Here is a 13,478-nt window from a genome sequence, read left to right as displayed (position 1 = left end):
ATCCCTGGGATCATGACCTGAGCTGAAAACAGATGCTTAACCAACTGAGCCACCTAGGCCCCTAAGTATGGGACTCTTGATTTTGTGGTCATGAGTTCAAGCCCCATGTTGGGCATAGAGCTTACTTTAAAGAGAATGTTATGTAAACGAATATATCCTTTTTAATAATTTATACTGGTTTGAGCTGCATTTTGACACTTGCTATCAAGAGTCCTGAAAAATATACCTTCTTCTGTCTTCTTATCTCCAGCCATGTTCTTGTAACTGTAACTTCCCCATTAGGGGAATTAAGAGGTTAATATAAGATGTAGAGATGGCAGTACCATTTCCCTATGTAAGATCTTTTGATGGCTCCCCAGAGCCTACTCAGAGGAGGCAAGCTCAAAAGTCTTAAGAGAACAGGGAGACAGTTTATATGAAGGAGGGAGGCCAGGTGGAAGACAATAGAAAGGGGTTCAGTGAGTGAGAAGTGCCTTGCCTCTAGCCATTATATTCAGAATGCAAACACTGTGCTCACCAAACAGAACACATCTAGAGGTTGGTTTTGGCCTCCTGGCTCTGGAATCTGCAATTTCTGGCCTATTTTGCGGGTTCAAGCTCCTGCAGACAGCCTAGGAGGCCTTCGTGACCATGCCTCTGACACTGGCTGAGACTCATTTCTAGTTGCTAGATGCTCTAAGATTGCTAAACTGGCGCTGGCCTCTTGCTCTTCACCATTCTGTGCTTTTGCTAATGTAACTTCTTTACCTGGAATCTTGGTCCACTCACTCTTTTTATCATCTCTTCATCTTTATCTTGCTAAATCCTATTTATTCTTTAATATTCACCTCAGGTGTTACCAGCTCCAGGGATTCTTCTCTTGGTGGGACAGGTGTGCTTCCTCTAGGCTCCCATAGTTGGCCTTACACCTCCTTGTCATTACGCCTGACAGATCTTGTTTGCTTACTCACAATGGTTCCTTCTCCTGTTTACTTGCCGGGAGAATCTGTCTCTCCCTACAGAGGCTGAGAAAACCTGACATTTTCTTTCTCAGCCTGCCTTGCAGCTAAGGTCTGGGATGTAATCTGTTCCTGCTGGCAGGGATTGGATAGAAAATCAACTAACTCAAGGGGGGACACCTGGGTGGCTCAGCTGTTGAGCGCCAGCCTTCGGCTCAGGGCGTGATCCTGGGGTTCCAGGTTTGAGTCCCACATCAATCTCCCTGCATGGAGCCTGCCTCTCTCTGCCTGTGCCTCTACCTCTCATTCTGTGTCTTTCATGAATAAATAAATAAAATCTTTAAAAAAGAAAAAAGAAAAAAGAAAGAAAGAAAGAAAATCAACTAAGGGATTCTTGGGAAAGATTTTCCTCCATGACAATAAAGGAGTAATGCAGAGAACACCCTGCCTTTCCATTTCTATTGTTGAATATAATTCTCTGAGAAGTGATGTTTGGAGCCCTAGCAGCCGTCTTGCAACTATGAGGGGAAAGCCAAGAGAATCACAGAGAGAGAGAAGCAAATCCCTTCCATCCCAGAGCTGCTGAACCACATTAGGAGCTTTCTCCCTCATCTTTTTTGTTATGTGAGGTATAGTAATAACCTCCTGTTGCCTAAGTCACATCTGGGGAGATATTCTGTTACTTTCAGGTGAATACATTCTAAATGATTCAACATATGTTCATGTTGCCTTTGTGCCTCCTCTTTCTGTAAGTTATTTGTGAGAAAGGATGATCTTATACTCACCTTTGTATCCCTGATGTCTAGCAGGGTCAGAACTCAACAAATGTTCATTGAAGTAGTGTTTATTTTATTTTTTTATAACTTTTCCATTAAGAGCTACAGTAAACAGTGTGTGCCAGACAATGTCTGTTCTATTCAGGAGATCGGCCTTCAGTGTTGGAGAGTGAGAAATATATCAGTGAATCTTATATGGGTAACCCCCTGGGGACTTATGGGAAGGTTCTGATACAAATGTTATGTCATCTCAGTGACTATTGCTATTCACATTGTTGATTCAGACCTATGAAAGCTTACTACAAAGCCCAGCATGTATGTCAGATGAAAGTGTGGTGTATTGACTGGAGAAGGAAAGGGGTAGTGGGTGCTTACAGCCCCCCTCTGTCATGCTACGCCTTCTCATCTCCTGCTATGGTCCCTGAGGCCCCTTTCTGACCCCATCCCTGGGTCAATGGGACAAAAATGATAGCTGCTTTCATAAACTCAAATCCATCAAACACTGTAGACTTCTCTTGGTCCTTAGTGGCTGCCTAAACTCTATTATTAAAAGTTGGAGGTTGCCCTTAGCTTCTTGGAGGTTTGTGAGATTCCATTTTTATTGAAGTGTGCAGAGCATTATACCAGCTTTAGCTAAAAATGGTGCAGCGAATCAAAAAGGCAGCTACTTTGGAGAATCCATTTGGCAACCCCAGTCCCTTAAGTACATACATTTAATTTTATGGTTTGTTACACAAATCAGTTGAACTTGTCATATCAGAGAAAGCCCATGTATTTTGGAAAGCCCTATAAATTAAGAGCAGACATTCTTATATGGGGCTTGTGCTATTTTGTTTTTATTAATAAGGGAGGAAGATCACTTTAGATTTTAGTATTGACTCATGGAGAAGCCATTCCCCTTTTCGCATGTTCACATCCCTGCTACCTTAAATCTAATCTCCTCAGATCTTCCTGACTGAAATTTAGATGGTAGAGTTAGATCTCCATGTGATCTAGAGTCTCAGCGTTTGTAGCCAGGAAAGTGACTTCTACAACGTGGTATTAGGGTGGTGGGTTTGTGTGTGGGGTGGGAAGGAGAGGCATAACATTATGCCTAAGTCATTAATGGTCATACCCAAGAGAAGCCCAATGTCTGAGTATATGTGGGGTGTGTGTTTTCAAAGGAAAGGAGGTTAGATTACCTTTTCATTTTTTCATGGCCACGAGTTTGCATCTCTTTAGTTTCAGAAAAGTAAATATAAGTCTCTCAGCCTGGATGAATTGCAACGCATGGCCAAAAAACTACCCTATGTTCTGAAACTCTTGGCTGAGCTCTCATCACCTGTATGGCTTCCCTGAATCCTATCTCTCTTCTTCAAGGAAACAGCATTCTTGGAGGCCCCTCAGTTACATTCTGTTCTCCTGTATCCCTGGTAACACATGATGATACTTTTTGTTTTTCCTTTGATCAACAACACAACTTTGAGATTTTTACACTGTTCCTTTCATGTTATACCTCCTTTGTGGCCCAGACTATCCATTTATCCATCCATTCACGCACTCATCCAGCCACCCAAACACACACCCATCCATTGACCAATGCACCCATCTACCCATTCATGCACCCATCTACTCCACAAGTACCCATCCACTCAACTTCCATCCATCCATTTATCCAACTATCTATCTACCCACCCATCCACTTACCCATCCATCATTCATCCATCCATCCATCCATCCATCCATCCATCCATCCATCCATCCAACAAGTATTTGTTAACCACATTCTATTTGCCAGCAGTTTTCTAGGAGCTGAGGATATAGTGGTGAACAAGCCAGGCATGTCCTTATTATCACAGAGTTTACATTGTATCTGGGGAATAATATTAACAAACACTAAATGTAACAACATCAGATGGTGAAAGTGCTGTGAAGAAAAATGTGGCAGCCATAAGAATGGGCCTCTCTGATCTCAGACTGCAGGGTGTGTAAGTGACCGAGAGAGACTCTGTATTCTGAAATCCCTCACTGTGTTTGACTAGGACCATGCTTCTCAGGGGCTGTTCCTCAGCAATAAGACTCAGTGAAGGAATCCTTGAGTTTGGATACTCTCTGGTGGTCTTGCTCAATTTTTCTTAGAAATGTACTGTGGCCTAGGACTTCTTACCCTCTCTCCCTCCTGTCTCCCCCCCGCCCCCGCACAGTCTCCTTCCTTCAGGCACACCTCTTCATGGCAGCCTACCAGCTCTCCTAGCCCATCCTACATCCCTTCTTTTACTGTCTCACACCTTCGCTCTGATAAAAGTTTGCATTTTGTTCTTCCATCTCAGCATCTCTTTCTTGGAGGACCTGGGCTAATGCTAATGCAGCCTGAAAGAAGAGGCTGTGACTTGGGGTTGGAGTGACTTTGGATAAGTGGCAGGAAAAGCCTCTCAGAAGAGGTGACATTTGTTTAGGAATTTGATTGGAAGGCAGGATGACCCACACAGACACCCGGAAGAGGTGTACTTGGGCAGAAAGAAGAAGAGCACATGTTGAGGCATAGAGACCAGGGTTTTTGAGAGGAGCAGTCCTTAAAACTGCTGGATGGGGAGGGAGGGCAAACCAGTCTCTGGATTCCCTTCAAACTCTCTTGCCTTTCAAGTGGCTCTAACTTTATCTACTTTCCATATTTGGCTTTCCCTAAGATTTCAGACGAACAAAGGCTTCCAGGGTTTAAAATATAAATACTCTGCAAATCACTGCTCTAGATGAACTCTGTGATCTCTGCCCTATTTTATACCTCTATCTATCAGTCCATTGTCCATGGAGAGAATAGGTAGGAGAAGAAACTACCTCTATTTGGAAGGCTAATTGTTCCGCAGAGATACTGGATTAGTACAGGGCAGGTGTGGATAAGGGGAGTTAGAGTCAGTGATTAAAGGGCTGGCTGGCTGGAGGCTGGTGCAGGGAGTAGGGAGTCCCTGCAGTTGGACAGCAGCCAGAGGACCGGCCTGTATCAAGTAGGCAGAGGCGGGCTGACAAACGACTGCCGTGTGTGCTAAGCCTGTGGAGATCATGGGGCGTAAAGGGTTGTCCTCCATGTGAGATGGAGAGGTGTTTGGAGAGGTGGCTGTACTCAAGGACTTTGGTTTCATTTGTAAACTATTAATATTACCCAGGAGAAAAGTGATAGAATTTACCTGTTGCCAGAGGGGTTAGTAACTGAATTTATAAAAATCTCCTGGCCCTACCTCAGTGGTAAAACCTTACTTTCTCCCCACAGAGTGTTCAGTAGAAAGGGAGACCAATAGCAGCAATGCAAAGAGTGAGCTGGAAATGAGCAGATTTCTTTTTTCACCAATCCTTAACGACTGTGTAGAGAAACCAGAGCCACTGATAGGAAAGTGGGTGTATATGCACTGAGGTGAAGATGTGTTCACCCAGTGAAGACGCAGGAATCTTTAAAGTGTGCTTTTGAATTAAATTTATTTAGTAATCAGAGGCTCGACTACAGTGGCTAAAACATCTAAGAATGTTTTGTCTTATGTAAAATAATTTTTGAGGTAAGTAGTGGGTGCTGCTAAGACAGCTCTACGAATTGTCAGACACCCGCACACCTTCTGTCTTTCTACTCTGCCACATGTACCTTCCATTCTTATAGTTCAAGATCGCTGCTAAGGCTCCTGCCATTGCATCTAAATTCCAGGCAGCAGGAAGGAGGAATGGAAAAAGGCTTGTTCTTTTCCTATTAAGAAGCCATTCAGCATATCACATACAACATTTCTGCTTATGTGTTGTCAGCTAGAACTTAGTTTCATAGGCACGCCTCACTGCAAGGGCGGTTGAGAAATGAGTGATAATGTTCTCAGTTTAAAATTTGGGTTTTGGTCTATAAGAAAGAGGAGGAGAGTGACTTTTGAGAAGCAACTCATTGTCTGAGTAACTTAGTGAGAAGTATACATAGCTGAAATGGGACACAGCATTCATTCATTCATTCATTGAATCATTTGCTTCCTCCTACACTACTTCAATAAATATTGCGTATTTGGGTGCTAGGGACCTGAGAATGAACTGTTTTTGCCTGCAGAGTACTCCCTAAGTGTGTTAGAGATAAGGGCAATGACATGTGAGAAGCGACCAGACAGATGGGTCTAGGTCCAGTGATAGCCAAAGCAAAAATTTTAGTTCTGGTTGGGCTGGGGAGCCTTGCAGAGAAGAGGACACATGAACGGGGAGTTGGAGAATGAGGAAGTCTCCAAGTGCAGATGGAGAAAAGGCATTCTGGGTGGGCGGACTGAGAAGTGTGGTGGCATCTGTAAAGTCCCATTGGTGTGAAATAGTATGACAGACCCATTTGGGAGCTGCAAGCATAGCCAGAGAAAGCTAAAGAGATGGGCAATGAAGCCCTTTGGTGTCTGCTAAAGACTTTGGAAAGATGCTTGTCTATTCTAGTCTGTCTGATTTCAATGAAGAATTGAAGGCAGTCGAAGGCATTTGGACTTTATCTTGTAGGTAACAGGGAGCCCACTAGTGGGTTTTGGCCGATGGAATGTGGGCTGAGGTAAGTGTGTCAGTTCTGAGCCTTAGGAGACACCATTGTTTCTACTCGCCCCTCTGGAAACTTCCACCGTGGGAAGAATATACCTCGGTTCTTGGGGTTCCTTCAGCTTGGGCTCCAGACTGAGATGTATGAGGCAGACCTGCACTTGATCCACAGGTTGACAAAGAACTAACCCAGCCACCTCATAAAGCAACAAACAAATGCTTATTTTGTTCACCTCACAGATTGGTGATTGTTAGGCAGGAGCACTGCAGTAGAAGCTTGCTAATATACCTGGTGATTAGATTCCTATCATGTCACACTGTGCTTGCTAGATGGGTCGGTTTGGCCAAGCCTACCTGTTTGGTAGACTAGATAGCTTCATAGCACATGTGAGGGAAATACCACACAAAAGGGGTATTCCCCAACCCAGGGGTGTGAGGCTCATCTGGATGGAAGAGCTTGACACCCAGGTGACTGCCAGTGTTGGTTTAGCTCAGGACTTCTCGACCTCCATGATACTGACATTTTGTTGTGGGGGGGCTGTCCCATGCATAGGAGTTTAGAAACATCTCTGGAGTTTACCCACTAGATGCTGGCGACACTGCTCTCTCCAGTTTGCAACCACCAAAAATGTCTCCAGGCATTGTCCAAAATCACTCCCTGTTGGGAACCATTAGTTTAGCTGACCTGGATTCAGTTTTTTGGTAAGGCAAGAACAGAAATTTATAACTAATGACATTATTTATTGAACACTTACTGAATTTGAGGCTTCTTGTTAAATACTTTTAGCAATTGAGCCAATTTGGAAAGTATATTAGTTTGTATTACTATCGCCATTCCAAAGTACCACAGACTGGGTGACTTAAATAACAGAAATTTATTGTCTCATTGTTCTGGAGGCTGGAAGTTTGAGATCATGGTGTCATCAGGGTGAGTTTCTTCTGAGATCTCTCTCTCTGGCTTGGAGATGGCTGTCTCCTCAGATTGTCTTTCCTCTGTATGTTGTCTGTACCCTAAGCTCCTCTTTAAGGACTCTGGTGATACTGAATTACCCTAACAATCTGATTTTAACTTAATTACCTCTTTAAAAGCCAGTTCTCTAAATATAGTCACATTTTGAGGTGCTGGCAGTCAGGAGTTCAACAAATGAATTTGTGGGAAACATAATTCAGCCATAACAGAAAGCCTACAAGGGAGGATACACAGAGGTGGGGGAAACTCTTGTTTCAGGAACACATTTACTGGGTAGAAGAGCAATTTCAACTCTAGAATCTATGCTTTTGATCATACTCCATACTGTGTCCCCAAGAAATTGGTTCTGAGAAGAGACAGGAAGGGAGACACCATATAAGTACATGCAATGTATTCTCTGTGTGTTATAGTAGGAAAAAAAGGATAGGCTTGTTCAGATGTGATGTTCACTCCCCTTACATATCTGTGCATGAGAAGAACTTCCTCCAATAGTCACATTGTTTCCCTGGTTTCCCTGGTCACGTCAGAAAAGCTATACAGATTGTAGGAAGTACTCAAGCCTCTGCTGGGCTGGACCACTCAATCCTACTCAAGGAAAAATGTATTTCTGGACCCTGGGCTCTTTGACGATTGAATTAAAAAGCCTTAAAAATGTCTACCTGCTAGTCTAGCAATTCCATTCCTTGGAATTTATCTTTAGGAAGGAAGCAAATATGTGTATGAAGATTTATGCATAAGATATTTGATTTTAGCATGATTTGCAAGAGCAAACATTGGATAGATATTGGATAAATAAATTACAGCATGTCCATATGGTGGAATGTTCAACTCATAGATGAATATTTTCCTCCAAGGGAAAAACCTTCATGATATATTATTCTTTGAAGAAAAAATATTTGGATACCATATAGAGTATGTTCCGAATTTTTGAAATTGTGTACGGTATGTCCTCATGACCCTGAACAAGGAGGTACTTCTAGAATCTAGCAGAGATGAATTGTAGTCTTGGTTTTCTGCTGTCCTGCCAAACCTGTTCTGTGCCCAGTTCTGAAAACTGGAGCAAGTCCTAGGGCTTCTTTTGTCACTCTTATCCAAGAAAAAGTCATCTACTCACTACAGTCACAAAAACCCAGTCTCTACTAATTAGTATGTCCGCTCCATGGAACAGCTCAGATTCTCCAATCTTCACTGAAAATGAATATTTCTTCCCTTTCCTTCTTCAACTGTGTCAGGCTGGCGCCTGTAGTGAGAAGGGGGGGTGGGGCTGTTGTGTCTCTTTCTCTTCACTGGGTGCTTTGGTTCTCTCCCCATTCCGTCCAACACGTCCTCTGGTTCCTCCAGAACTGGGAAGAGGGAGAGGGAAAGAAAGAGGCAGGAAAAGGCTCACCTGACTGGTGTTATTCTAGCCACCTGGGTTTTCTCATGCCTTCCTTCATGGGTCCTTTGCAGCTGGTCCCTTCCTGTTCCTGGTGGGCACCTGCGGTTTGCTTGACCGGGAGCTTATGTCTCTTCTGGCGGCTGCTGCACGACTTCTCCCTCCCCTGCTGCCCCAGCATCTGGCCAGTTCTGGTTCTTGGAAACCTTCATACATCCTTTGTCCTGATGACTTGGGGAAAGTGAGCCACCTTCAATATAACCTCTCCTTACTCCACCCTCAGGGCTGCTAGTCAGCCACAGTCACTGGCCCTTTGGATCCCTCAACGTGATTGGAATATCAGTCAACTGAGTTCTGCATGTTCCAGGGACTATGCATTGAGCCTTCTTCTAAGAGGTCTCACTGAAGCCCCGGTGCCTTGGATAGAGCCCCCACAGGGAGGGTGGGAATCTAGACACTGACGGTTCTCTTCTCAAATCCTTACCTGACACCAACCCCCACCTCTGCCTCTCCAACTTCTTTAAGGTTCTAGAGGTGGGTAGATTGGGCTTTTTTTTTTTTTTTTTTTTTAAAGTAAGCTCTAACCCGAACATGAGGCTCAAACTCAAAACCTCAAGATCAAGAGGCATATGCTCTACCAAGTGAGCCAACCAGGTGCCCCTGGATTGGGATTTTAAAACCTGACTAAATCAAGTCATCTTATCCTGTGTTCTGGTGGTCTTACTTCTCACTTTGAAATGGGAAGCAGTTGGCTCTTGTCTTGGAGTATCAGCTGATACTGAAATGGAAGGAACCTGTTCTCAACATTCTGTTTTGCACAAAGAGAATAAAGAGGCAGCCAGCATGCACGTCAGTCTTGCAGAGGCATGTCGGGGAGAGAGGATGGGGGTCTGGATAGAAAGATTGTCAGGGTCCCTTCCAATCCAGAGATTGTATGGCAGGCAGGCAGGGAATATGAGAAAGTATCATTATGTTCCCTGACTGTGATGTTGGAGAGACAAGACATGAAGCATGATAGCGGTGGGCCATCGAAAATGTTCTTAATGGTAATAAACTCAATAACATTAAGTGTGAATAACCAAGTGCTGAGTGTACAGGACAAGCTTTATGTCTTAGAGAATGGAGGTGAGTCAGCTCACTGCTGCAGAGGGTGTCTGAGAAGAGGTAGGTGGAAACTGAGTTTGGCAGTCAGCAAGGGGAGACACGCCCCACCTAAGCCTCCATGGCCTCTCTTCTCAGGCTTTGTACTTACTTGTTCTCCCAAATGCCACCCTGCCAGGAAGTCGTTCCTTATCCCTGTAGCTGGAGGTAAACAAGGCATCTCTTGTCACCATTGCATTTTGTTTCTACTCTTGTTTGCCCTGGCCCATGGCAGGTAACACACACACACACACACACACACATAAACACACGTTATTATGATGTCCCCAGGCACTCAGTGAGCCTTTGGCTGGGTCAGAATTAGGGCTGAATTCCTGTTTTTTTTTTCCTTTATTTTTTTTTGAAGATTTTATTTATTTATTTATTTATTTATTTATTTATTTATTTATTTATGAGAAACACAGAGACAGAGACATAGGAAGAGGGAGGAGAAGCAGGCTCCATGCAGAGAGCTCGATGCGGGACTTGATCCCAGGACTCCGGGGATCACACCCTGAGCCAAAGGCAGATGCTCAACCGCTGAGACACCCAGGCATCCCTGGGTTCCTGGGTTTTGGCTCTCCAGCCCCTCCTCCCAGGTGTTTCCAGAAGCCTGGAAAGTACTTCGCTGGATATTCCAACCCTCCTGGCATTTGTGATTAGGGATGTGTGCCCAAATCCATTTTGTGTGTTTCCAACTCAGAGCCTCCTGGAAGGGAGGTGCTCCCCAGAGACATGGCAGGCAACTGCAGAAAGCTGCAGTCCCAGCGCTGGTCCTGCTGAGGAGGGCCCAGCCCCCCTCCGTCTGTGTCTCTTCACTGAGCGGTTGGCCTGCGTTTCCAGCAGGCCTGGGCTCGGCGCTGGGCATGCTGATGGACTCCTGGGGTGGCTCTACTCTATGAGAGCAAGGGACAGGCCTGGCCCTGGAGAGGGGTAATGATGGCCGAGTTGGTGCATCTGGGTTAGCAGTAGGCGTGGCCACCACCAGGCCCGCAGAGCTACTACACAGGGCGGCTGGAGAGCCTTCTGATTCTGCTCCAACTTTGCTCAACTGCCACCTCCCTTAGGGAGAGTTCCCTGCTCCACAGGCTGAGTTAGATGCTCCTGTGTGTACCGGAGCCACCGCACTCAGCCCTCAACTGTGGGAGCCCTCCGCCAAGCGTGTCTTTGGAGGGCCAGGCCCATGCATTTATCATCCCACTGTGGGTGCTGCATTGGCGTCAGAGCTGGGTTTCCTGTAGGAATTCACACCTGGTTCTACCTGCTCACCATCCTTCTCTCCCCTTTTGTCACAGTGAGTCTCAGAAGACTGAGTAGTTTCTTCTGAAAACACCACCCTCTTAACACCGGGAGGGCAGCCCTGCTGGGGAGTGGAGGAAGACGGGGTGGCCATGATTCTAGCCAGTGTTCCAGTACAAAGGACAACTAGAAGAAGGTCTAGAACAGTGCAGACTGATGGAAAAATAATGTGAAAAAAAGGACAAAGAAACAGTGAAATCTAATAATATATTTTATTTAACCCAAGATATCTAAAATATCATTTTCATATGCAATCAGTACAAACCATTATGAATGAGATAGTTCTTTTTTTCTGTACTAAGCCTTCAAAACCTGATATGTATTTTATAGTCAGTGCATCTCAATCTGGACACTCAATTTTCATCAAAAATACTTGATGTGTATTTCAATTTCATAAAATTTGCTGTTGAAAAAAACTGACCTATCCACCCACGTCCTTCCAAGCATAAAGTTTTCCAATAACTGAATTAAGTATCTGTTTTTAAATTTAGATGAGTTTAAATAAAATACAAATTCAGTCACGCTGGCCACTTCTCAAGTGTACTCGTTGAGTCCCATGCAGTTTCTAGAAGGAGGGCTGGGAGGGAAGAGAAGACGTGACTGAATCAGGGGAAGAAAGCCCAGTGGCTCTCAAGGGTGGTGGCAGCTTCAAGCCAAATATACAGCAGCTTCTCCAAATATACATTGCGCTCATTTTCCTTAAGACTTTTGGGGCTGAAGGCAGATGGCAGTCATGGTGGGAGGCTCAGCTCACTTCCAGGACAGTCTTCAGTGGGGTGAAACTTGTCTGCATTTTCTGCAGCATCATTAAACTTGGACGGTGGTTTCCTGCTGGGGGGCCATGGAGGACTGAAATTCTGGGGAGAGGCTCCTAGGTACCCCCCACCACTGAGAGGGGTGAGGGCGCTGCGGAGGGCCCTGGAGCTGACGGAGGGATCAGTTGCTCCCCCTACCGAGAGCCACAGGACCTGCCTGGCTGCAGCCACCAGAGAGTTAACAGGGGCTGAGGCTGCCTTTTGTAGACTTGCCCTTCACATGCTGGAGGCGGTCAGTGATCCTGTGGGCTGGAGGACCGTTGGCAGGGGTCAAAGAAAGACTGGATCTTTTTGGGGTTATCAAGCCTCGGAACACAGAGGCCTTGACTTTGGAAGCATAGAAATGTTAGTGCAGAAATGCATCTTAGAATACAAAGGTAACATGGGTACCTGGCTGGCTCAGTCCGTAGAGCATGCAACTCCTGATCTCAGGGTCCTGAGTTCAAGCCCCAGGTAGGATGTAGAGCTTACTTGAAAAAAAAAAAAAAACAGGCGAGTAAGATAGTTTAATAAAGTTCTGTGGTCTCCAAACTCAAAAATTGTTTTTCTCTAGACTTTACTAGCTGGTGTCAGGTGTGACAGACACATCCCTGGAAAATTCAGCTAGGAGCTGGGTTCCGTTCTCGGCAAATGGGTTGAGAGACCTCTGGCCAACCCAGTGGATATCCAGGCTAGCGGAGGAGCGCTGAAGGAGATGAAAAAAGTCTTCACTCTCAAGGAATCTGCATCCAGGGGGAAGACAGAGGGTAAACTGCTAATCAAAAACGTAATGCAATTGCAAGGGGTAGTGGGCAGGGGGATGGGGTGACTGGGTGACAGGTACTGAGGGGGGCACTTGATGGCATGAGCACTGGGTGTTATACTATTTGTTGGCATTGAACTCCAATAAAAAATATGCATATAAAAAATGTAATGCAGAGCATGATGTCTAGTGGCAGATTTCCTTCGGGTCCAAAGGAGGGTTCAGCAAAGAACAGCCCACAGGCCAAATCCAGCCCAAGGCCCATATTTTGTAAGTGAAAAAGGCTGGTCCCTCAGCAGGCTGGTTTATTTGTGTTGTCGGCGTCTGCTTTTGCCCCCTAACGGCAGAGCTGAGTACTTGCAGAGAGTGAATGGCCCTCAAAGCCTCAAGTACCTACATACTATCTGGCCCTTGAGAGAAAAAAGTTTTCAGGCCCCTGGTCTAAGGCAGGGGACAGCTATTTTCAATAGAGAAGCATGTTGGATCGGCTTCTGGGAATAAAGAGCCGAAGAGAGGGAATTCTGGCCACAGGCCTGGTGACCTGATTCCAGGACAGAGGAGCGGGCCAGGCTCCCAGCCTGGGTTCTTCAAGCCTGTCCTTACTTCTGAGCAGAAAGGAATTCAATCAATTTTTCCACACCTTGTAGAAAGAGAAAGAGAGAGGATGAGTGAGCCGAAGTTCGTAAAGGCTTTGAGAGTAATATGAAAAAAAGCATCCATTAATCAAAAGATATTATTTCTATTTTATTGTTAAGTGGATGCTAATTTTCTTTTTTTCTTTTTTTTCTTTGCAGTCCCGGCTGCCAGCTTCCTCCTTCCTGTTGTTCTGCCTTGGAAAACCAAACCAAACCAAACAAAAAACTAGGCATTACCACCACAGACCGCAAAGGCATTTACTTTAAGAAACGTGTTTTCAT

General features: G+C 45.1%; 1 long non-coding RNA gene across 2 annotated transcripts in view; it reads left to right on the top strand.

Moving 5' to 3' along the window:
• The window catches only part of LOC112662285 (uncharacterized), a 48,065-nt gene extending 34,598 nt beyond the window's left edge, over positions 1-13,467 (top strand). For both annotated transcript variants that reach the window (XR_004809982.2, XR_007401821.1), the window contains exons 2-3: positions 12,373-12,565; positions 13,356-13,467. This is a non-coding gene — a long non-coding RNA (uncharacterized LOC112662285). The remainder of the gene's footprint in view (positions 1-12,372; positions 12,566-13,355) is intronic.
• The last annotated feature ends 11 nt before the right edge of the window (positions 13,468-13,478 follow it).

This window comes from Canis lupus, chromosome 13, assembly GCF_003254725.2.
Source record: "Canis lupus dingo isolate Sandy chromosome 13, ASM325472v2, whole genome shotgun sequence".
Taxonomy (NCBI): Eukaryota; Metazoa; Chordata; class Mammalia; order Carnivora; family Canidae; genus Canis; species Canis lupus.
The sequence above is the reverse complement of the archived record's forward strand: the minus strand, read 5'-3'. Positions and strand labels throughout refer to the sequence as shown.